The sequence below is a fragment of the Myxine glutinosa genome, chromosome 6 (genome assembly GCF_964187855.1).
Source record: "Myxine glutinosa chromosome 6, kmMyxGlut1.1, whole genome shotgun sequence".
NCBI classification, from domain to species: Eukaryota; Metazoa; Chordata; class Myxini; order Myxiniformes; family Myxinidae; genus Myxine; species Myxine glutinosa.
In genome coordinates, this window is record NC_136266.1 from 29,339,488 (window position 1) to 29,365,138 (window position 25,651).

A 25,651-nucleotide genomic window follows, 5' to 3' on the forward strand; every position below is an offset into this window, starting at 1 on the left:
TGGACGCCCAAAGGAATGACATGAATGCTCAGAGTAAAGAATTGAAGGACGAAATGAGGGGAATGAAAAATGAATTGAAGGGAGACATGAAGGGGCTGGGAAACAAAATGGATGCTCAGGGTGAGCGAATGGATCACAAAATTGATGAATGGACGAGTGAGTTGCAGGAGGAACAAAAGAATGGTGCCGATGGGGCCCCAGGAGGAGCCCAGGGGGGCAGAAATTCGATCTGAATGGGGGGAATTCAAATTGGGAATGGGAGAGTGTACGGCCCATGCAGATGTGCACTGGGCTCAGGAGCCGGGAATGGCAATTAAATTAAAATGGGAAGAAAATTTACAGGTAGTTGGGGAGTGCCTACAGGTAACTGGGGAATGTTTCCCACATGGTGGCCTGGAGAGTTATCGGGGCCGGGTGGATGTCACAACACCCCAACCGGGGGAGCAATTGGAGTCCTTGCTGCACAGGTACAGTTATGCAGAGCAAGAGGGGATAACAATAGGGGGGGGGTCCGAGTGATGGAGCCGGACCGGGTATTTATTGGGGACGACCTGTCGGAGCCAGAACTGATTGGGAATGTGAATGATGAGCATGATGTGACCCAGCGGCTGGGGACCTGGGACAGTCCCATGGAGGTAGAGGTTAACCAGCTCCAAAGGAGTCTGGGGGATGAGGTGAGGCGGTCCGAGGGGGAGGTTGAGGTGACCGAGGGGACCCTCACCACGAACACAAATTGGGTACAAGAGGCTCCGAAATTACATACCCAGTTGGGGGAGTGTTTTGGCTCTGAGCTGGATTTGGACCTGGGAGAATCGGGAGATAGAGCCTTTGAAGATTTGGTCCCCGTAGGGAATTTTGACCAGCTGCAGGTAGGGGCAGAACAACCTGTGGTAGGAGTTGTTACCTGTAGCTGAGGTTTGGCAGTGCAAATGAATTTTTTTTAAAGGAGAAGGAAATTTATATTTAAATGGGAGGTGGATTTGGAGCAGCCATGGAGGGAGTTGGTCCCCAGGCTGTGGAATATGGACCAGGAGAGGTCATTGGGGATGGCCTCGGGGAAAATTTGCCCCTTTCAAAATTTGGGTATGCCAGCCAGCTGGGGGGCTGTGCTGGCGAGATTTAGACGTGGGGTCCAGCCATGGGTGTCTTGGTACGACCTGGGCCCCACGGGGGGTCTGGTGGAGTGTGGCGTCCCTTGTCCATCAGGGCACCGCCCGAGCGGGTGGCTCGGGCCGACAGGGTCACCGTACCCTGGTGGGGGTTAAGACCTCCAGGGGGTCCGAGGTGGTTTCTCAAGCCTGGGATGGCATATATTGAGGATCACTAGGGGGAGGTGTTGTGGGTCACGCTTTGATGGTGGCACCGTGGAAAGCCACCATGGGCCTGATGTGGTGACCGCCCGGGCAGGCGGCCTGGCACCCTCTCCCTGAGACTCGGGGACAGCCAGCATGTGATGACCTGCCATGCTGTGCTGGTCTATGGACGCGGGTTGAACCGCATGGACAGGAATGGATTATAGCCCACCGGACAACCATTGGAGCATCTGTGGAACGTGATGGTGTGAGAGTGACCTTCCACAGATGTTCCGTTATGATTTGTGGACTCTCGGTTTGGGAAGAGAGCCATGGGTTTGTTGAATCGGGAATGTGTAATGTGCCGAGCATATGGGCCATGCTCGGCTGTGTATGGAAAAGCATCTTTCTTTGGTGAGATTAGTGAAATGTGAAAAATGTTTGGCATGGGTAATCTGAGGGCAGATGAAAATTTAAGGGGGAATTTTGAAATGCTATGGTGGTCACTGACAGCAGTGTCACCATTATTGATCCAGGTGTGTAGACCAAAGTGTTGGAGGCTGTGATAAAAATTTATAGGGTAGAAGGACACAGCCTTCAACTGGCTGTGGGGGCAACTGCGCCAATATTTGGGACACGGTGTCATGGGGATGGAGTTGGGGGTCTGAGGGTCAACGTGGTGTTATGGGTGTCCGAGGTGTGTGGACCATGTCTTCTGGGTGAGTCTCCTGGTGGAGTATGGCTGTCGACTGTACCTTGGTATGGTCAAGTGTGGGTGGGCACTTGGGGCTGCAGTTGTGTGGACTGGGGGATGAGGGCGGCGTAGGTGACGTGAGGGGAATGCCGCACACTGCGACCGTCTCCCCCAGGGCCGAGGTTGTGTGAGTGAGGTTTGTTGGCAGCAGGTGCTCACCACATTGACCAGCTGGGGCTGGTGCAGCCGTGTTCCTCACAGGGGGGCCGAAGGATGGATGGTGGGTCACACCCTTATGGACACTCAAGGGCCATGTTGGCGTTTTGAATGCTCACCTTGTCCCGATGACCCTTGCAAGGTAGAGGTGCGGAGCTGTCGTAGCCACAGGTAGTTGTTTAGAACAGTTCACCGTTGGATGCAGATCCACATACCTGCCAGTATAGTGGGGAGAAAAGTGAAATTTTTAAAAATTTGGTAGGCCCAATGAGAAATTTTGGGATTCTGTAGGGTGGATGGCACCTTTGGACCTGACCAACCGGAAATTACCTGCGCATCAAGGTCGAGGTAAGGCTTTGATGCATACTGTCCCAGGATTCAGGACTTGCTTATTAAATTGGGGACATGTAATTTGGAGTTGGGGGCAGGTTAGAGTGATGACATGGCCGGTGAGGGGGGATGGAATGTGTGCCACAGAGTCTTGTGGGTGGCGTTTGTTTTGGTGTTGTGGTTATGTGTTTGTCAGTTGGCAATAATTGTCAGTTGGCACCAACATTCATTCTGGTGGATCTCCTGAATATCGCTTTGTATACAACTGCAGTACGGTATTGTCTCTTATGGTGTGGTTACTGGTAAGTATCCCCTTTACATTTCTGATCGCATTTATATTTGTATTAAAAGGCGTAGCATGCCTCTCGAGTCGCTGCACGTCCGGCACACATAGGGACGTCTTCTTCTTCTCCTTGGTATCAAGTGCAGCGTCTCACTGTGCGTAAAACAAAATGGCGTGGGTTATTCAAAACTTTTCACTGATTTTCAGCTTTTATTCCACACTTATAGACATTTGGAGACATAGGTATGCTTATATGGAAGGGTTCGTCATACTGTAACTACATAGTACTAGTACCCGACTGCAAAGCCGCAATGAGCCGGCGAAGCCAAAGCCTCTTGCCACTATTTTACCCATCACGATGGCATCAGTAGGTTAGGTAGTTGGTAGTAGGTAGGTGTAGTAGGTACCGTACCTAGTTCAAAATGACACCATTTGCATTCTGGATGAGATTAAAATTTATAAAATTTACTTCTTGATTAATTCGGTGAATTCCGTCTCAATTTCGGATATTTCCGGCCGTGAAAAACTATCTCCTACGGCCGCGAGATTCCTAAAAAATAATTGTTCGTCGATTTTCAAAGAATATTTGACACTTTTTTCAGCGTCCGAAACGCGGTAATAAGCTTTTTTGAAATATTTTTTCAAATGCTCGAATCTCATTGGTTCCGGTGTTTGGTGACGATTTTCGTTGAATAACCAGGGCCCATGCGGGCCCGGGGAACGAGAATGGTCTTAAAGTATTTTAATTACAAATTAAAGGTGCATAAGATGGTGAATCAAAAAAAGACGGGTGAAACAAACTCCTATTGAACTTTTTCGCAATTTTTTATGCGTACTTCCGCATGCGGAAGATGGCGGCCTCCATGGAGCGATTTGGTGCGTCAAAGCTTCGAAATTCCCAAAGGATCCAGCAAAATCTGGCTTTTCAACATAATACGTACGCGTTCATTCACAACACCGGCTTCGCCGGCTATCACACATATCTTCGGGCGACAGGAGCAATAGCTGGGGAGAAGTTCTGATCACAAACTTCAGAAACAAGCGTTTTAATGATATAGATGGTCTGTCGCCTGTTAAGAAAGACCGTAAGGCAATTGAATTGTTTACGTTACACCATATTATAACCTTGCCAGGGGTCACGTGATCTGACCGCCGACCAATACTTCCGCCCAGACGTTTGCGGCGGCATACAGTAACTGTGTGTGTTCGATTGGTTGATTGAACAGAAGGTATGTTGCATTACTGTATTCTGTAACTTATGTGTATTGTTACCCTGCGCTCGCGAAGCGAAAATCGGGGTTAAGCATTCAGGTATGCACGCACATACGTGTCTGCATTTCAGTAAAGTAAAGTGTGTGCCGTGTCAGCATTTTAAAAATTCATTTTCTCGGCAACATTTGGTCCCATTGACATGACATTTTCACCATAGGAGGATCTCCTCCTGCAGAATATTTTAGTGAATATTATGACGTCATAGATCACGTGATACAGGCGCCATATTGGAAAAATGTTACACCTCTATATCTCCCAAACCGCTCAATCGAAAAAAATGGAAACATGGCTCATTTTCAAGCACTCACCATGGGGAATAAGATATGTTAATGATGATGTCATCGGTGCCTTAATTATGACGTCATAATTCGACAAGTACAACACTTGATCTGATCAGTATGAAAAAAAAAATCCTCTGCAACTGTTAGTCCGATTGACACGAAATTTTCAGAATATGAGCTGCTCCTCCTGTGGAATTTTTAAAATGATAATTATGACGTCATATGTCACGTGGTACAGGCGCCATCTTGGAAAAATCGAAAAAAGGTTGCACCTCTATATCTCCGAAACCGCTCCATGGGAAAAAACTGAAACATTTCTCATTGTCAAGTACTCCGCTTGGGGAATAAGATACGTTAATGATGATGTCATAGTTACTTTAATTATGACGTCATAATTCGACAAGTAGAACGCTTGATTCGATCAGTATGAATTTTTTCCTGTGCAATTCTTGGTCCGATTGACACGAAATTTTCACCATAGGAAGGCCTCCTCCTGTAGAATATTTCAATGATTATTATGACGTCATAGGTCACGTGGTACAGGCACCATCTTGGAAAAATTCGCACCTCTATATCTCTGAAACAACTCCATGGAAAAAATTGAGACCTGGCTCATTGTCACTGACTCCCCATAGGGAATAAGATATGTTAATGATGATGTCATCAGTGCCTTCGTTATGACGTCATAATTCGACAAATATAACACTTATCCATCCGATCATTATTTTAAAAATCTCAGCAACTGTTGGTCTGATGGACACGAAATTTTCACCATAGGAGTGCATCCTCCTTGAGAATATTTAATGATAATCATGACGTCATAGGTCATGTGGTACATGCGCCATCTTGGAAAAACCGAAAAACGTTGCACCTCTATATCTCCATGTGGGGAGTAGGTGTTGTTAAAGATGACGTCATTGGTGCCATAATTATGACGTCATAATTGGGCAGGGGCAATGCTTAGTCTGATCAGTTTGAAATTTATTGAGCATGATCTATGCAACAATTATTTAGAGAATATAAATATATGATGTCATCACTCACGTGGTCTGGCAGCCATATTGGATTTTTAAAAAAAAGAAACGTTCAAAAACAGAAGAGTAGGCTCACATCAAGTTGACTGCGCAGGGTAAGTATTCTATGAATACTGTTACGTGTTCCTCCCCGACCTCCTGGTCTCGGTATACCTCCGAACCCCGGGAGGAGCCACAGCAGAAAAATATATGTTATTCCGTGTCGAAATCAATATGGAAACCACACCAAGAGTTATCCACAACCAAAGAATATATTAAAGTGTGCACAGAAATCACGATACAACAATGCTAGCAATCAACCATACAATCAATATCTTAAGATGGTACCATCTTCTCTAGTAACCTAACTCAAACTCACGGCTCTCCCAGGGAATGGAACAGAGCCCTCCTCAATGTCTCTATAACACAATGGTGCTCCCGGCGAAGAGGCGATGAGGCGATGCGGCGAGTAAGGAGGTGTAGGCAAGGCAGGGACCGTCACGTGGTCCCAACCAACAGCAAATGAGCGGTGGGAAGAGGAATCCCAAAGACGCGATCCAAACGTGCACATTCACCGTTCAACCCGTACCGTATTCTTCAAACGCCGCTGTCGCGCACAGACATCTTCGGCAAACCACCAGAGGGTGAGACCAGCGGACGCGGCAAAACCTTGTTCCGCGAACGACGCGCGAGGTTCCCAAAATGGCGGACGGCTCTTACTCGAGCCGCAGCCTCTAGGCGAGGATTCTCCGGAATCTCACACCTGTACCTGACTTCGCAGGCTTTTTCAATACTCCAGCGATAACACCAATCGCACGAGATTCCTTTCAAGGACTCAAAGTTCACTCGCGATGTACGCTCGACCACGCTAGGTATGGAGCTTCTACAAACGCGTCTTTCCACTTCTTCCTCTTCCCCTCTTCCTCTTCCTCTTCTCTATCGTTGTCTTCCGGTGCTCGATCCTGTTTCCTGTCTCGTTTTTCCATGAGCGCTTTTAACCTTTTAACCACAATAACCATTTCCTTTAAACAACAGTAACCATAATCGCCGTTTCCTTCAAACCCCAATAATAATAATACTACATAGAACCGGAAGGTTTTCAAGTGGATGAAAACCACCACAGCGGAAGGGACGAATCCGTAACAATGCCATCTAGTTTTTATTGCGTGAGTGCCATGAACGTTATTTGAAAGCTTCCTTATTGAGGCCTATTCTCTCGGCTTGATGTCGAGTTATCGTGGATTTACCCGGTATGTCATAGTATATCGTTAAAGACGGTTTGCGAGTGAGTTGTTGTTATGTGGTCCCACCGAGACTACAGTTAGAGAGAATATATATTGTACCGAAATACCTACTGTATTTACTGTATGGATTTAATAATTCCGTTTCTCTTTTGTATTTTGCGGTGTGTCACTGTCCTTTTTGTTGGACAATAAATATCCCCTTGGTATATTTCCCGATAAAAGAACACCGGGGAAAGGACTATTTATTCCCCATTGGGCCATTACATTCACAATACGAGAAGGGCACTCAGTAGAGAGCATACCTCCACCTGCTTGGCCATATCACTCAATGGTGAAGAATCACTGAAATAATTCTACTAGTTGGATCCGGATCTTCAACAAAATTGAATTGATTCTTCCTTGTCACACACACAACCTGTCTAACAGGTTTCGTCCAAATCCATTCATAACTTGTTGAGATATCCCGCTATGTATCGTTTTTGGCCCTGTCTCCCAATGGTGAAGAATCACTTAATAAATTAAATAATTCTCATATCCGAATCCATATTCAGATCTTCACCAAAATCGAATCGAATCTTCCTTGTCAGACACCCAACCGGTCCACCAAGCTTCGTCCAAATCCGTCCACAACTTTTTGAGATATCCCGCTATGTATCGTTTTTGGCCCTATCTCCCAATGGTGAAGAATCACTTAAAAAAATTAGATAGTTCTCATATCCGAATCCATATTCAGATCTTCACCAAAATCGAATCAAATCTTCCCTGTCAGACACCCAACCGGTCCACCAAGTTTCGTCCAAATCCGTCCCCAACTTTTTGAGATATCCTGCTCTGTTTTGGCCCCATCTCCCAATGTAGTCCGGCAGCTAAGCTAAATATCGCATAACAATTGTGCATTTTGTGAGGAAAGCACCAAATTTGGCACACTAGTAGACTATCATATTATGAAAAGATCTGGATATTGGGCCATCTGATATTCAGAGATTTGATTTTTGCAAGATTTGCAGATTTTGCAGATTTGCAAGCTGAGATTGCAACGCCAGGGACGGCCGACTCCTTCCTGCGAGCTGCCCACGTCACCCGCACAAGAAGAGCTCATCAAATCACTGCAGCGGCACTGCACATCCTGCAACACCGTGCGTATGAACGCCACTGTATGACATATGCTGATGATGCAGAAGACCTGCCTGAGTTCGAAGACTGGTGTCACCAGAGAGGAGAAGACATTCCCAACTTTCAGTACTGGGCAACTGTGCTGGAACTAGAGATGTTGGTACTGGTCTACGTGCGTTCTCTGCGGCAGGCTTCATTCACGATGTACCTTGATGCCCTGACGGAACTGGTCCCATGGTTCCATGCCTTAGACCACACACACTATGCCAGGTGGGTCCCTGTTCACCTGAGGGACATGGTTGCACTCCCAATGAAGCACCCAGATGTAGCCAGAGAATTCAGGGCTGGCAACTTCACTGTACAGAAGACGAATAAGGTGTTCTCTTCGATCCCAATCGAATCGAAATCTTGCAAAAATCAAATCTCTGAATCTGAGATGGCCCAAGATCCAGATCTTTTCATAATATGATAGTCTACTAGTGTGCCAAATTTGGTGCTTTCCTCACAAAATGCACAATTGTTATGCTAAGTTGCCCCACTAATGGTGAAGAATCACTTAAAAAATTCATCAGATCTGAATCCGGATCTTCACCAAAATCTATCATTCTGTCCGTGTCACATACCCAACCTCTCCACCAAGTTCTGTCCGAATACATTCACAACTTTTTAAGATATTCTGTTAAGAAACAGACAGGGGTGAAAACAACCTCCATCCAACAGGTAACAACTGACACCTCCCCGCACTCTCACAACCAACCATAACAATATAATGTGAAGATCCACAATGTATTAAATTTGCCTTTTGCTTCAATTTCAATCGCTTCTTGTTTCTCTTCCATGATTTTGTGACCGTACAGGTCACGTGCGTGACATGTCACAAGTCTCACTGAAATTTCATATTTCACACAATTTTTATGGTGTAGCCCATAGGGAAAAACCGTCTATAACAGTGTTTGTCCGTCCATATGTATGTATGTATGTATGTATATATGTATGTCCGTCCCCTCAAACGTATACCAATCAGAGCTGAGGATCTGGTCACATGACAGGGTGATGTGATTACATCTGATGTCATTACGGCGAATGTGGCTGACTCTCCACACATCGCCATTTTGATTCAAATTTTGTTTTTGTTCAGGCCGAACATATCGTCGAACCTGTCATATATCACAATCGCCATGCTTCACCTTTACGTTTTTCATTCAGTGTGAAACACAAACAAACCGATTGTTAAAATTGATCATCAAGTGTCGAAAGCATCGGTGTTACGTCTCTTCCAACAATACGATACGTATAGGCCTTAGGCTTCATGCCTCACATTGAGACAAATTAAACCCAGGTTTCTTAATACAGTAGTGTATCGTTTCAGTAGTATCATTTTCGTAATAATAATAATAATATAATAAATTTACCATAACACTTTAATCCCAATGTCGTGAATGGAATGCTAATGGATTGAAGCGGTGTATAATTCATGAATCAGTGATAAGCGTTGTTCGGCACTAATATTAATAACCGAAGAAGTAAGGAATTAGCCTCGGTTTTTTAAAATAGTAATATCATTTTCGAAATAATTAGAACATAACGTTAATATTACATTAAATCTAATCATAACACTAATCCCTTCGTAGTGACTGCAAACTTACTGGAAGTTAAAATATATCATCCTCTATATACTAAATTTCACAGTTAAAATATATCATCCTCTATATACTGAATTAGCGACAGTTTTGTGTCCTTTACGTCATTACGTCTATGATGTCATTACGATAGCTGACTCCACCGACACACATTTTAATTTACGAGTTCCCATGCTCACTATGGTAGCGGCAGAAAGAGTCATTCCTCTTCGGGGTATATAGATTACAGTCGATCTCTGGTCGGGTCTCAAGAACATTGGGTGTGTGTTCATTTACCAAGTTTATTGTGGAGAGATCTCCAAGTGGTTTAAGCATTCGAGCAAGCACTCCATTCAAAACCGTTAAGGAACGGCTGGCTTGGCAAGTGCTAGCTAGCTGCTTGGTAAATGAGCACACCTCCAAACCTTGTGGGGTATATAGAGTACCGTAGATCTTCCCTCAGTTCTGTAAGTAAAACTTACCTCACGGATGTCGAGATTCCTCCAAATTTCTTTGTTTAATGTTACAAACAGCATTAGCGACTGTTTAAAAAGCTAATCAATAATATGTGTTTGTGGTTCATAATATTTCACAAGCCCGGCTACGCCGCTGTGAGACTTTTGGTCTCGTTTTCCTATATATTCTTGGCAATCTATGCAGGAACTTACAAAGTCGAATGTGGTTTCAAGCACTCGGATTTCCTCTAATGGAGTCTTTGATGCCCACACTTTGGGACTTGTAACTTGTAAGGCAATTTAATTTGCAGTTATTTTCCACATTCAGGTTAAACCTATTGATAAGATGGCGTCGAAATATGCATCATCGCCTCGAAGCTGTCGAGGCAGCGTTGGAATCCCAACCGAGCTATAAACTGTCATCGAGGTGTTTCACAGGGAGGGTGATTCATCAATGTGTGTGACGTCCTTTCGATGGACATTAGACATGCGTCCTGTCTGCCAGCTTTAGCTGGTGGACGCTGAAGATCCCACGGTGTCCTTCGTGAATAGGAGGCAAGCTATCACCGGGCACTGTCCCCGAGTACATTATTTGTTACTGCAGCTTGAGGGATCAAGTCAATGAGGCTGAGGGACTATTCATCCTGGGTGACAAACTCATAATGTGTGCCAGAATGAGAAAGGAAGTCCTTAATAAGGTCCATGAGAGGCACCTGTGAAATCGACAGGTGTAAGACGTGTGCATGAGGAATAGTGTTCTAACCTGGAATTTCAAAGGACATTGGGAATATGGTATGGAATTCCCTACAGCAGCGAATGTCCCCCCCTCACCCCCCCCCCCCCCCCCCTCCACACGACCAAATGGAGCCTCTCAATCCTCACTAAGTTCCAGAGTGTCCATGGCAAAAGCTCAGAGCAGACCTTTTTGAACTTCGAGGCCCAAATTACCTGTGTTGTGGATTACAATCCCAAACACGTCTGCTGAAAGATCAGACAGGTGTGGTCCTGTCGTCACTCACTTGAAATGTTCTTTTGCACAAAATGGTATTCCGTTCTCCACCAAGGTGGACGGAAGTTGTCTTTCCCCCTTGTCTGTCTGGGAGCAGGGTATCTCAATAGGTTATTGACGGATTCAGACGAAACTTGGTTGACAGATTGGATGCGTGCCAAGGAGGAATTGATGGGATTTTGGTGAACATCTGTATCCGGAACCAGATAATATAATTTTTCATTGATTCTTCACCATTGAGAAATAGGGTCACAAAAAAACAACATACAGCACGATATCTCAACAAGTTATGGACGGATTGGGATAAAACTTTGTGGACTGGTTGGATGTGCGAGAATGGCAATTTGATAAGATTTTGATGAACATCCGGTTTCGAGAATTTTTTTTTTTTCAATGATTCTTCCTAATTGAGAGATGGAGCCAAAAAAGGTTTATAGTCTGATATTTCAAGAATGTATGAACAGGTTATGACAAAACTTGGTGGATGTGTTGGGTAGATGGCACGAACAAGCCGATTAGATTTTGGTTCAGATCCGAATCCAGATCCGGTCAATCGGTGGAATAGAAAACGTAAACCATTCAGCCTGGCAAAGGTATACGCTCTTCCGAGTGCCATTGTATTTTAATCTGGACTTCTTTAATTCCTAGTTATAAAAAGTAGGACCGTGTGGGTCCTGAAGCTCACCTGGATCAGGAGAAACAGTTACTCAAACCCCCTCACAGAACCTCTCAGACCTTGATATTTTTAAGTCCATTAACAAACTTGGGTACATCATGGGTGATGAAGGTTGTGATTAAGTTTCATTGAAATTGTGTGTGTAGTTTCAGATAAGAGAGCAAATACCTATTTTGCTGTGTCAAAAACACCCCAGAGATCACCTTAATGAGCGCAGATTTTGATGAGGGCATTACACCTTCATTAGGCATCAGATATGAAGATTGTGATCAACTTTCATCAAAATTGTGTGTGTAGTTTCGTTGAAGAGAGCAAATACCTATTTTTTTTGGGGGGAGGGGGTTAAAATTCCACCCCTCCCCCATAGACCCCCACAATGAGTGCAGATTTGGATGCGGTCAATACACATTCATTACGCATCAGATATGAAGATTGTGGCCAACTTTCATCAAAATCGTGTGTGTAGTTTCGGAGTAGAGAGCGAATATCTATTTGGGGGGGGGGGGAGGGGGGTGGTGGTCAAAACTCCAACTCCTTCCCCCCATAGAGCCCCATAATGAACACAGATTCTGATGCGGTCAATCCACCTTCGTTAGGCATCAGATATGAAGCTTGTGCTGAAGTTTCATCAAAATCGTGTGTGTAGTTTCGGAGTAGAGAGCGAACATCTATTTGGGGGGGGGGGGGGGGGGGTCAAAACCCCACACCCTTCCCCTCATAGAGCCTCATAATGAACACAGATTTGGATGCGGTCAATACACATTCGTTACGCATCAGATATGAAGCTTGTGCTAAAGTTTCATCAAAATCGTGTGTGTAGTTTCGGAGTAGAGAGCGAACATCTATTTTGGGGGGGGGGGGGGGTCAAAACCCCACACCCTTCCCCTCATAGAGCCTCATAATGAACACAGATTCTGATGCGGTCAATCCACCTTCGTTAGGCATCAGATATGAAGCTTGTGCTAAAGTTTTATCAAAATCGTGTGTGTAGTTGAAGCGATCATTACTGAAGAATGTTTACAGACTCACTCACTCACTTACCGACTTACCTACGGACACTTACCTACGGACACTTACCGTATACTTTCCTATACTGACTTACCTACGGACACTACTCGATCACATCCGCTCACCGGACTACAGTGCAGGTGAGCGAAAAACGGGAGGTGTCACATATATTGGAGTTTTGTTTGAAGGTTGACCACCCTCTCCCTTTTTCTTTTTTGTTTAGTTGAACTCGACCTGTGCAAGCGAGGCACTTGTGTGTGACGTCTGCCCCAGGTGCTCACATCCTGCATATCAAAAGACCACATCACATGTGTGTCCACATCAGCAACCTGTGAGAATATGTAGATGCGAAATTTTACATGGGCTTTGACCAAGCGGATCTTTTCCATTTGTTTCTGATGTTATAAACATTCATTGTGATTTTCAAGACGTTTCTCTCCAAGCTGATTGGTGACAGAACACACCCCAGGTGTCATGTCGGGTGGAGAATAAATGAGTCAAACGCAGTTCAATCTCTGCATTTATTTATTGCTGTAAACATTGCAGAAACAATAAAAAAAACTGAGAAAACAGCACCATTGACAGGATCAATTGAATTATATATATATTTAATTCAATTATACTTTAATACATAACAAACACATTCCCTAATGCAATCAAAGTTCTCCAATGAAGATCATGGAGTTTTCCAAGGTTTCTCTTTATGGTGACATCTTTTGTTTCGCTTTTTCTTTTCCCGCTTCTGCTTGGAATCCCAACCTCGAATGACATGGTTCCTTGACGTGTTCAACCAACAAATAATTGTGTGATGGCAGAAACGACTGGAGATTTGAGGATGACCCAGGGAAGACATTCCTCCATCTCTTGCAATTCTTCCTTCGTCTCTGGCAGTTCTTTCTTGATCTCGGTCAATTCTTCTTCTATAAACCCGGGAAATACCTCCTCTATTTTTGGTAATTCGTTTGTCCCTAGCACGTCCTCGGAGAGCAGCAAATCATCTTCCAGATTCAATTCTAGATATCAGGTGTGGGGTGGGGTGAGGGACAAACAAAGGGACGAAACGAATATAAAAAGCGTTACGCCTCGGTCCCCCGTCGGTGAAGTGATGTGAGTTGACAAAGTGGAAGACGCAGGAAACATGGAAGAGTCGATAATATTTGCGAGTGGGTTGGAGACACACCCACACACCAGATTAGAAGTTCGTAGTTCGTTTATTTTTTAAGATATCTTGCTCACAAGGTTCAGACATACATGGCGGCGGCCATCTTGGATTTTGACGTGGTGACCCAATTTTCAATAGCTTTCTTCCTTATGCCTAGATACAGTCGCGCATCAGATTAGAAGTTGGTACTTCGTTTATTTTTCAAGATATTTCGCTCACAAGGTTCAGACATATATATGGTGGCGGCCATCTTGGATTTTGACGTGGCGACCCAATTTTCAATAGCGTTCTTCCTTATGCCTAGATACACCCACACACCGGATTAGAAGTTGGTAGTTCGTTTATTTTTCAAGATAATCCGCTCACAAGGTTCAGACATACATGGCGGCGGCCATCTTGGATTTTGACGTGGCGACCCAATTTTTAATAGCGTTCTTCCTTATGCCCAGATACACCCACACACCAGATTAGAAGTTGGTAGTTCGTTTATTTTTCAAGATATTCCGCTCACAAGGTTCAACGCACGCACGCACGCACACACGCACGCACGGACGCACACACGGACGGAGGGGAAAACCATAGTCCCCCTTTCGCTCCGCGGTGCGACGGGGGACAAAAAGAGCAAGTGATGGTGCTGAATGCTTGCTCAGACGATCACGTGATTACACCTTATACTGGGCGTGACCCTCAGTCTCCATCATGGGTGATACATGTTTGAATCACGCGATCACCTCTGATCTCTACTTACCGTGAACGGGCCACACCGTGACGCGTTCAGGTTTATAACTGAGATCCTCCTTGACCGTGTTCCTCCCACGTGTTGTTGGACCCCATTCCGGAATGTTGCGATCTAGCAGGATCGCCTAGAAAAGAAAAAAGGAAGAAATATGAATTGACCAAAAAGGGCATTTGGTTCCACCAACAGTCTAACTGCACCCACCTCCAATCATGTCCACCTGCAGCACCTACACGGTCACATCTCGCACCCACCTTCCCCCACAGTAGGTGGCAGCGGTCAGAATCGGAAGCCGAAATAACAAGAAGAGCCATTTTTTTCTAACTCGATTAAAAACGCAATATCTTGAGACGTAATCACTTTCAATGATTGAATAACAGGACAGACACATTGATTTGCAATGCCATACTTGTTTGATGATGTTCACAAACTTTTGACATATTATATTTCCTCACACATGAAAGACCGAACAATAAACAAATAATGCTAGCAGACGGGATACCCAGCTTAACGTCCATCCGAGGGTCATGTGATCACCCTGTGAAGCACCAATCAAACAGTTTATAGTCGGATACACACATACACAAAAAGTATTAAAAGTACGAATCGCATGGGAGGTATCCTTCACATAGGTGCTTAATGAAGTGACCAACGGTGCCAACATACTTTGGAGCAACAACATTTTTTGTGTGTGTACAAGATCGAGCCTCGTGTAAGAGCTAACATTAATCACAAAAAGACAAACTGACGCATAAAACATAAGAAAAAGGGAGCGGAAGACAAGATGGGGAGAGAGAGGGAAGCACACAAGTACAAATTATTATTATTACAAGTACAACGTTACAAGTCCAAATAGTATATTATTTCTAATATGGTGAAAGATTTCATCAAAAAGGGTTATTTGCCCTCCAATGCTGTGAATCTTATCCGGGATGACCCCCAGTGTGCGAATTGTTATTTGCTTGCCAAGATTCATCAACGAGATACACCAGGTCGTCCTGTTGTATCTACCTGCAATTGTCCCACTGAACTTATCAGCAAGAACCTCGATGGGATTTTGGCACCGTTGGTCACTTCATTATCCACCTTTGTGAAGGATATCTCCCATGCGATTCGTCTTTTTAATACTTTTTCATTTCAGGAAAGAGGGAGTAGTCATAACCTTTTCGCCATGGACATTTCTTTGTATACTAATATTCCCAAGAATTAGGGATTGGAGGCTCTGCAATCTTTTTGGAGCACCATCCTTGTGGCACTAGACCTTGTGCCACTACACTACAGATTGGCTGAATTAGTTCTCAACTTTTAAATTTGGGGATAATTTTTATAAACAACAAAAAACCAAAATGGAAGCCTTTTATGCATGTTTCTTCAGTTATATCGAAGAAAAGATGGTCAATAGTTATTGTGGTCCCAAACCATTGCTTCTGAAACGCTACATTGACGGCTTTATTGGGGTGATGACTTCTTCTCGGGGTGAAGTGGAAGATTTCTTAAATTATGTCAATAATTATCATTTGTCTCTTAAGCACACTTATGTCATTTCGGATACCTGTGAATTTTTTTGAAAATCAGCATCTCTTTTGCAGCACAGGGATTCAGCACGGATGTCTACCATAAGCCGACAGACTCTCATTCGTATTAGTCCCCTACCGGTGTACACCGGAGGGGACTATAGGTTTGCATTCCGTCCCTCCGTCTGTCAGTCCGTCACGCAAAGAACAGTTTTCCGGACTTTTTTTCTAAACACTTAATGCTAATGATTTCAAACTTTGTACATGGTTTCCTCATGATAAGTTACAGATGAAGTTCGAACTTCACGACGTTTCGATCATTTTTGACAAAGTTATGGCACTTTGAACTTTGGTAATTTCCCCAACAGTTTTCCGGACTATAATTTGGAGTGCGGTAAGTCAAAGCTGTTAATATTCCTTGTTTTAACTCTAATTTACATTCTGTTTCCACTTTTAGTGAGAAGTAGGGGTCTGTACAACCATTCAGAAACTTTATGTGGTGCAAATTGGATAATTTTTAGCCGAGTTACCTCAGACCGTGAGTTGGTAATTATATAATTCACACATAGTGCAATACATGCAGGCTGCTCCACGGAGCGACCTTGCGGGCTTATTTTAACTCCAATTTACATTCTATTTCCACTTTTAGTGAGAAGTAGGGGTCTGTGCAACCATTCATAAACATTATTTGGTGCAAATTGGAGAATTTTTAGCCGAGTTACCTCAGACCGTGAGTTGGTAATTATATAATTCACACATAGTGCAATACGTGCAGGCTGCCGGTAGGGGACATGTATTGCAGCACAATACTCAGAATGCTTGTTTAATGTATGAGTCGTCTAATCCTCCATCATGCAAGAATTCCATACCATATTCCCAGTTTCTTCGATTGCAACGTATTTACAGCAATGATGACACTTTTCACTTGCGGGCACAAGAAATGTCTTTTTTTCTGAGGTTAATGATCACTATTTTTCACGAAGCCAGGTTTGTAGGGGTTAGAGGATAAGACCACACGGGTTTCTCACCAAGATGCAATGATTGAAAAGCAAAATAATTTTCGTTGTCGTATTCCATTGATTATGACATAAAACTTGACAACAAGTCATATTGCCAGATCTGTCAAAGAAAACTTCAATCTTCTCTTGTCTGACGAAGTCACTAGCGAGGTTTTTGGTGACAGTCTCGGGAAAAGCGTTTGTGCCACTGCCTGATCCCAGCTCGAGAGGAGAGGGTGGGTGCAGCCTGCTGTGGGGGAGGTGAGGTGGCTTTTGCTGCCGCTGCACCGGCACCAGTTTGGGGAGGAGCCGTGTTGCAGCTCACTCGCAGCTTCCCTCATCAGCCCAAGACACTTCTCTTCCCGCTTCTCTACCCGCATCAACCATGCTTATAGCCACGCTATAAGCCATGACATCACTAGCCCCTCCATGCTCGCTGCTATTGGTTCAGGGGGCAGATTATAGGTGAAGCATCCCGATGAACTTTCCCCCAGATGGTTCTGGTGGGGGTGGGACCAATCCTGATGGTGGAGGTCGACGTTTCCCACCCAAACTTGTGCCTGGTGGCCTATCAGATCCTTTAAAAGCACATACAATGCAGATTACAAATGCGAGAACGATAAAAATTGTATCAAGGGATGGGGGGTTTTAGACACACATTAGGGAATGAAAGATAACAGCTTTCTACTCAGAAAAAAACGATGCATATTCAATATCACAATTAAAGTACCTCATGATTATGCAAACACGTGCAATATAGGAAATAACTACTGCTATACTATGAAAAGTTATCCCCTAGAAGTCATTCTCACAACAATATTTGCCAAAAATACAGAGAATCCATTTCTAAAGCAAATTCTTGCAAGTTTAGAAAATGCCGACTTGCTCGACTTTTGTTCACTCGTTTACTTTTGAGTGTAAGGTGAACAACATGTAGCTTGAATTAGATGTATAAATTACGGAGGTTTATCACCAGACTTGACGTGTGCACGATCGCTGCAGCACAATAAATCTGGAAGCAAACTTTCAGAGAAACGAATAAAGGTGATTAATTAAGATTGTCCACAGTGATTAAAAGACAGAGGACAGTGGGTGCATTTTGATGATGTGCCTCGGCAACAAGTGTATGGATTCTTTAAAGTGATCCAAAACATCCAGTCATCACAGTGCATCAAAAAGAGCAAAACAAAAAGAAAGTATATTATCTCTCCAAGTTAAACATTTGAGGAAGCAAACTTTCAAGTCTGTATGCTGTCAGAAGATTTGATGCACCACCATATCAAACAAGAGCAGCATTTGATGCACCAATCACCGACCCAACATGGATATATCAAAGGGGAACAGCATTTGATACACCACCCACCAAACACACACACACACACACACACACACACACACACACACACAAACCTCTGTTGTGAAAAGTACATTTTCCACCCAATTCACTTGTACTACCTTTAGCATTTCATTCAATACCAATACAATGTGACCTTCACTGTTGGTGGTTAAGTCTGAGCTGTCACTAAATAAATTACAAACCCACCATTGTAACACCAAATCAAATTTAATGTATTAGTAACAGTGTGAATATTCTTGAAATGTTGAACTCCTTCGCCGCAATAACAGCATGGGCAAAACAATGTGCATCATTGCAATTTAACAAGCAAAATATTTCAGCTTCACACATAATCGCTGGAAAGGTAACGTAATCAAAGTATAACTCATCAATTTACTCACCGGAATGTACGTCAATCTACTTCATGCGTGACTTATTTATTTCGAGTATAAATTCAAATGAGCTAGCTCTTTCGTCGATGGTTTAAAGACATGATTCTTTCTCCACTAGATGATAGGGGTTCGACTCACATGGCTGCTCACTCTATCCAACCCGCACTTGGCAAATGTGCCAAGCATGCCAAACACTGCTCAACATGGAAATAGGGGATGTCGACATCCTGCAAGGACTGCAGTGTCATGTTTTATGGGGTTTTGTGGTAGAAATACAAACTCTTATATAAACAATGGTTAGTAAATAAAAAATAAATAGCACTACAATGCGGGCGTAACCCTTCAGCCCATGAATCGTGGAAACCAATTTCAAGATGGCTGCCGTGGCGGCCATATTGAAAATCGCAGTGCGCTCATGAACCTTTCTCTACTCAACCCCGACACACACTGCAAACATTGATTTAATCGGGCACGCCGTTCTGCTCGAAATTGACAGAAACCAATTTCAAGATGGCAAGCGTGGCGGCCATATTGAAAATCGCAGCGCGCCCATTTTCGAAAGGAACCTTCCTCTACTCAACCCCAACACACACTGCAAAAATGAATTTAATCGGACAAGCTGTTCTGCTCGAAATTGACGGAAACCAATTTCAAGATGGCTGCCGTGGCGGCCATATTGAAAATCGCAGCGCGCCCCTTTTCGAAAGGAACCTTCCTCTACTCAACACCAACACACACTGCAAACAGGGATTTAATCGGACAAGCCGTTCTGCTCGAAATTGAGGGAAACCAAAAGTTGATGGACGCCTGGATGGTTGCCGTGGCGGCCATATTGAAAATCACAGCGCGCCCATTTTCGAAAGGAACCTTCCTCTACTCAACCCCAAAACACACTGCAAAAATGGATTTAATCGGACAAGCCGTTCTCCTTGAAATTGACGGAAACCAAAAGTTGACGGATGCCCGGACGCCCGTCCGGACGACGCCCGTGACGACAATACCCCTTAGCCCAATTTGGGCTGAGGGGTGATAAAATACTTATACAAAAGTTTCTTCAATGAACAATAGGTGATATTCAATATCATGTCACTATATTTACCACCGTGATGCCATCACGTGGGTTCTCAAACCATCGCAGGGAGTTTTAAAAACCAAACACAGAATGCAAGCATGTCCAAAATAATTCTGGTGCCACCTCATCCTCACATTGTCTCATTGCCTTGCCTCATTAACAGAGAAGACAAGAAAAAATTACACCTTCCTATCTAATGCCGACATCAACTCTGCCACCTGTCACAGCATACAGTCACGTGAAAAAGTAAGTACACCCCATGTAAAGTTTTGACTTTTTCAACATATTTCAACATACAGCTATTTGATCTTCATTTCAACAATATTGAAAGATAAAGGTGATATAATATAACAAATATCATGAAAGATTTACATTTTGTAGTCCATTGTATAATTTAAATAAACATAAATGCAAATTTCGCATGTGGAAAAAGTAAGTACACCCCGACATTTATCACTACTTCAAATACCTAAAATTAGAATCAGGTGCACCAGCTCAGGTGCAAATGATTTGAACATCGTTAGAGAGGATCTTGGAGGAACCTGTCTTATTTAAACCTCAAACATTTAGTTTGGTTTGCTCTTTGTTGTTGAAGTGTGTGGCGTCACCATGCCTACATCAAAAGAGCTCTCTGGGGCCTTCAGAAAGAAGGTTGTAGATGCCTACGAGTCTGGGAATGGATTTAAAAAGATCTCCAAACAATTTGAAATCAATCATTCGACTGTCCGAAAGATCATATACAAGTGGAGATGATTCCAAACAACTGCCAACTTGTTCAGGTCAGGCCGCCCCAGCAAGTTCAGCCCGAGAGAAGACCGCAAGATGCTGAAAGAAGTCTCTAAGAACCCCAGAATGTCATCACGGGACCTACAAGTAGCTCTTGCTACTGTTGATGTCAAAGTGCACGAGTCTACCATTAGAAAGAGGCTGCACAAATTTGATTTGCATGGGAGGTGTGCCAGGAGGAAACCTTTGCTGTCCAGAAAGAACATCAGGGCAAGACTGAAGTTTGCCAATGAACACCTGGGCAAAGACCAGCACTTCTGGAACAATTTTCCCCCTCCATCCCCTCCCTCACCTCAAACGGCTACAAGGCTGACTCCGCACGTGAAAAAGCTGAATGCCTCAACTCTGTGTTTGCCTCTAAATCTTGTGTCCCAAACCCATCCCTCTCTGTACCCACCGTACCCAGTCGTACCCAGCTCCCTCCCAGACTCTGTGCCCTTTCTTCCTGACAAGGTGGAAAAGTTTCTGTCAACCCTCGACTCTGATTCTGCAACTGGACCTGACGGCATCAGCCCACAGGTCCTAAAATCCTGTTCTTCCACTCTTTCACTCCCTCTCTCTGTTCTCTTCACCCTTTCTTTTGCTCAAGGTCATCTGCCATCTGCTTGGAAATCAGCCAACATCACCGCTTTGCACAAACATGGTGCAAAAACAGATCCTAGCAACTACAGACCAATCAGCCTTCTCCCAAATATCAGCAAAGTCATGGAATCCATCATTGCTTCAGATATGAAATCTTTCCTCTTCTCCAATGGCTTGATCTCTGATCATCAATTTGGTTTCAGACCTGGTCACTCTACTCTGGACATGCTGCTTCTGCTTTCTCAACAATGGATGGAGGTCCTCAATGCCAAACAGGAAATTAGAGCTGTCTCCCTCGACATATCACGTGCCTTCGATACGGTCTGGCACCCCGCTCTACTCACCAAACCCTCCTCCTTTGGTATCCATGGAAATCTCCATGCATGGCTGGCGGACATCCTCTGTAGTCGTAGTCAACGTGTGGCCCTGAATGGTTTTCTCTCATCTCCTCTTCCTGTTCAGGCTGGAGTTCCCCAAGGCAGTGTTCTGGGCCCTGTGCTTTTTCTGGTCTTCATCAATGATCTCTCTGACTCTCTTGAAAATCCTCTCTATATCTTTGCTGATGACTCTACTCTCTATCGCTCCATTCCTCATCCCTCAGATCGGCAGTCTGCAGCCTCCTCACTCTCTGCAGACCTGGACAAAATCACAGACTGGGCAAACAAGTGGAACATGTCTTTCAATCCTGACAAATCTCACACTCTTACGATGTCTCTTCGAAAAGACCGACTGGACAACCCTCCCATCCACTTTCTGAATAATCCTCTCCAAGAATTTCTGTCACTCAAGCTCATGGGTCTCACTATCTGCCATGATCTTTCCTGGGAAAACCACATTTCAAATCTGGCCTCCAAAGCCAGTCGCCGACTGGGCATCCTCCGTCGTGCGAAGTCCTTCCTTGGCACACCTGAGCTCCTCACCACATACAAGGCTTTCATCCGCAGCTCAATGGAATACTGCTCTCCCCTCTGGGCTGGTGCTCCTGCCTCACACCTAGCTCGTCTTCACGCTGTTGAAACCAAAGCGTTCAGAAGCATTGGAATCTCCCGCGATGAAGCTAACTCCAAGGGCCTTTCACTCACTCACCGCAGGCAGGTTGGTGGTCTTTCCGTCTTCTACCGACTCCTCTCTGGCCTTGCCCCCCCAGCTCTCTCTGGGCTCTGTCCCCCAAATATTCCTACAGGTCACACAAGATCTGCCTGCAACCCTCTTATGGTTAAACTGCCAAAATCAAGACTCTCTGCTCACCTTCACTCCTTAATTCCTCTTTTCTCCCACCTCTGGAACAAAGTCCCTCACTCTCTTCAATCCCACTCCACCCTCCAGATCTTTAAAACAGCTGTTCACCACCATCTCTTATCTTCCCCCATCCAAAACCTTGATCTTTTCTACCCCCGCTAATTTCACCCCAAATCCACTTTTTTGAAATACCAACTTCTGTCCTGGAAGTCCTTGGTGTCCTTGTGTTTTATACTTCTCCCACCCCCCCCCCCCCCCCTTCCGATGCCTCCTCTCCCCAAGCCCTCTCCCTCCCACACATTTCCCTGCTCTCAAATGTTGTGTTTGTGTGCTTCCCCTTCTCTCCCCATCTTGTCTTCCGCTCCCGCTTTTTATATATTTTGTTTGTCTGGTTGATTTGTTTGTGAAATAAATGTTAGCTCTTTCACGAGCCTCGATTCAGTATACAAAAAAAAAAGAAAAAAAAGTGCTCTGGACAGATGAGTCAAAGGTAGCGCTATTTGGCCACAGTACCAGAAGACATGTTTGGCGAAAACCAAAGACAGCATTTGACCACAAGAACCTGATACCAACTGAAAAGCATGGTGGTGGAAATATTAAGGTTTGGGGCAGCTTTGCTGCATCAGGGCCTGGGCAGCTCACCATCATAGAATCCACTATGAATTCTTCATTGTACCAGAGGGTGCTTGAGGATAATGTGAGGCCATCTGCCAGAAAGCTGAAGCTCAACCGAAGGTTGACCTTGCGACATGACAATGACCCTAAACATACCAGTAAATCCACCAAGGAATGGCTGAAAAGAAAGAAATGGAGGGTTCTGGAATGGCCAAGTCAAAGCCCGGATCTAAATCCCATCGAGATGTGGTGGGGGGATTTTAAACGAGCTGTGCATGCAAGAAATCCCTCAAACATCGCACAGCTGAAAGAATTCTGCATGGAGGCGTGGGCAAAAATTTGTTGTGTGGAGCTTGTGTTGTCTAGATAGGGGTTAAGATTAGTTTCCCCGGTATGTGATTGTCCCCTTTGGTTTTTCCCTACGTTTTTATAACGAGGCCGGCCATAAAAACCCTCGTTACGTCAACAGCAACAACTACAACAACAATCGTCCCCTGCAAGCCCAAATATTCTCGATAGGCGAGTAAGCTACGCCTTAATGACGCTCACGCCAAGCAAAGCCAGCAGGCCATTCCCCGAAGTTCGTCATTGGTCGTGGAGATGGGGTAATCCAATAGCGCTCGGCCGTTGGTCGGCGTGACATCAGGGTGACGTCAGAGCGAGAAGGTTCAAGATCTAGGAGGAAGAAGAATCACCCAGGCTCGCTCTCGTTCTGGTTTTGGTCTGAGGCGGCCTCATGTGCCACGACCATGCCACAACCGACCATCAAGCCTTAAAAATATTTAATTTATTTAATCTTTCCCCTTGTTCGTCTCTATGTCTGAGAGGAGGATCCTCAAGTAGGAAATATTAGACTTACCTCACCGTTCATTTTTGTATTCATTACATCTACTTTCATTTCATAATTAATTATTGTGCATTTCATTTTTTGTGTTGTTTATTTGTTTTGTCTGTTTCGGATAAAACCCCGTGAGGTCCGTGCAGGTAAGCTCCTTGCTGCCCTCTGTCCCACGAAAAAAGTACCGCCATTATTCAGAGTTCACCTCGGAATTAAACTCGTTAAGGCCATTCGTCACCTAGCGTTGACGTCAGCATGTAGCATGTAGCATTCTCAAATGCTACATGCTACATGTGTTCTCAAATCGCGTGCAATGTAGCATTCTCAAATGCCACTAGGGATGTTTTAAATATATATAAGTGACTACAGGCTGACAATAAAGCCAGCTTTATATTCCACTAGCAACAGTACCTGGTGTTGCCGGGCAATGCTGGGTCCCTCCTCCCACCCCTTCCCCTGCTTCCTCCCACCCAACCCCTCCCTGCTCCTTTCTCACACCACCTCTTCCACTTCCTCCTCCCCTCGCAGACCACACCTTCCCCTCCCTCCCATGGGCGGACTGGCCATACGGGCATTTGGGCAATGCCCGGTGGGCTGGGACCACTGGGTAAAAAATGGGCCGCTGGGCTGGATAAAAAAACTGCTGAAAAACAAATTGTCACGGAAAACTTCTGCCTCCACCCCCGGGGATTCCCCGCTAAATATCAAAAGGTCAAAAGGTCATTATAATTACTAGCAACGGTAGGCCCCGATGAAAAGGCAAAATATCAGATATTGAAGGCTTTTTTATTTTACATGATTTATATAAACATCCGTTAAATCATATCACACGCAAATCATCAAAATCTAAACAGTGTCATTAGAATTTCAATAAAAGTGTCATGGATGAAGCTGCAAACATTCACCGTTGTATCCCGACACCGTGACCGCGTTGTATCCATACGCCCTAGCTCGGATGGCGCTGCAGAAAATCGGGCCTGTATCGGCAGAGTCAATAAACGTGTGCTACAATCGATTGTAGTTTGTCGAGATACCTTACATGGCGACGAGGATAAACATCTAGACCATGACTTCTTTCGGCCATATCGTTGAATTCGACCCTCATGAGGGAGATTTTGACACGTATTCTGAGCGGTTGTCCTTTTACTTCGAGGCAAACGGCATCGCGACGGAAGCCCGGATGAAGGCCGTCTTCCTGTCCGTTTGCGGGGGTGAGACGTTCACACTTGTTAAAAACCTGATTCGGCCTCGGACAATCCAGGAGCTCACGTATGCAGAGCTCAAGGCCGCTTTGAAGGAACATTGTAATCCATCTCCTTCAGTCATCCTGAGTCGATTTAATTTCTACATGTGCAGACAGCATCAAGGTCAGTCGATCACAGACTTCATTGCACACCTCAAAAAACTGTCACATCTGTGTGAGTTTGGGGACACGATTGATGACATGCTCCGTGATTTGCTGGTGGTTGGCATGTCCGATGACCGCACTCGTAGACGCCTGCTTGCGGAGAGAAGACTGACGTTCCAAAATGCCAGAGACACCGCCATTTCCATGGAAAGTGCTGAACGCAACGCTACAAGCATCGGTGCCACTCGCTCGTCTGGTACCAGCCCTGCTGTGAATCGGTTGGATCATGTTCAGCCAAAACGTTGGAACAAGGCTCCTCGTCAGAAGCCAGTGCGGTCTCAAACACATAACAAATGTTTTCGGTGCAACGGAAAGCACCCTCCGGAGACGTGTCGGTTCAAAGATGCCACCTGCCATTTCTGTTCGAAAACTGGCCATAGGCCTATTGCTCCAGCTTGCATCACTCGCAAATCGGGAAAAGGGAAAGCTGCTGACAAGAAGATTCATCAGTTTATCGGTTCGGAGGAA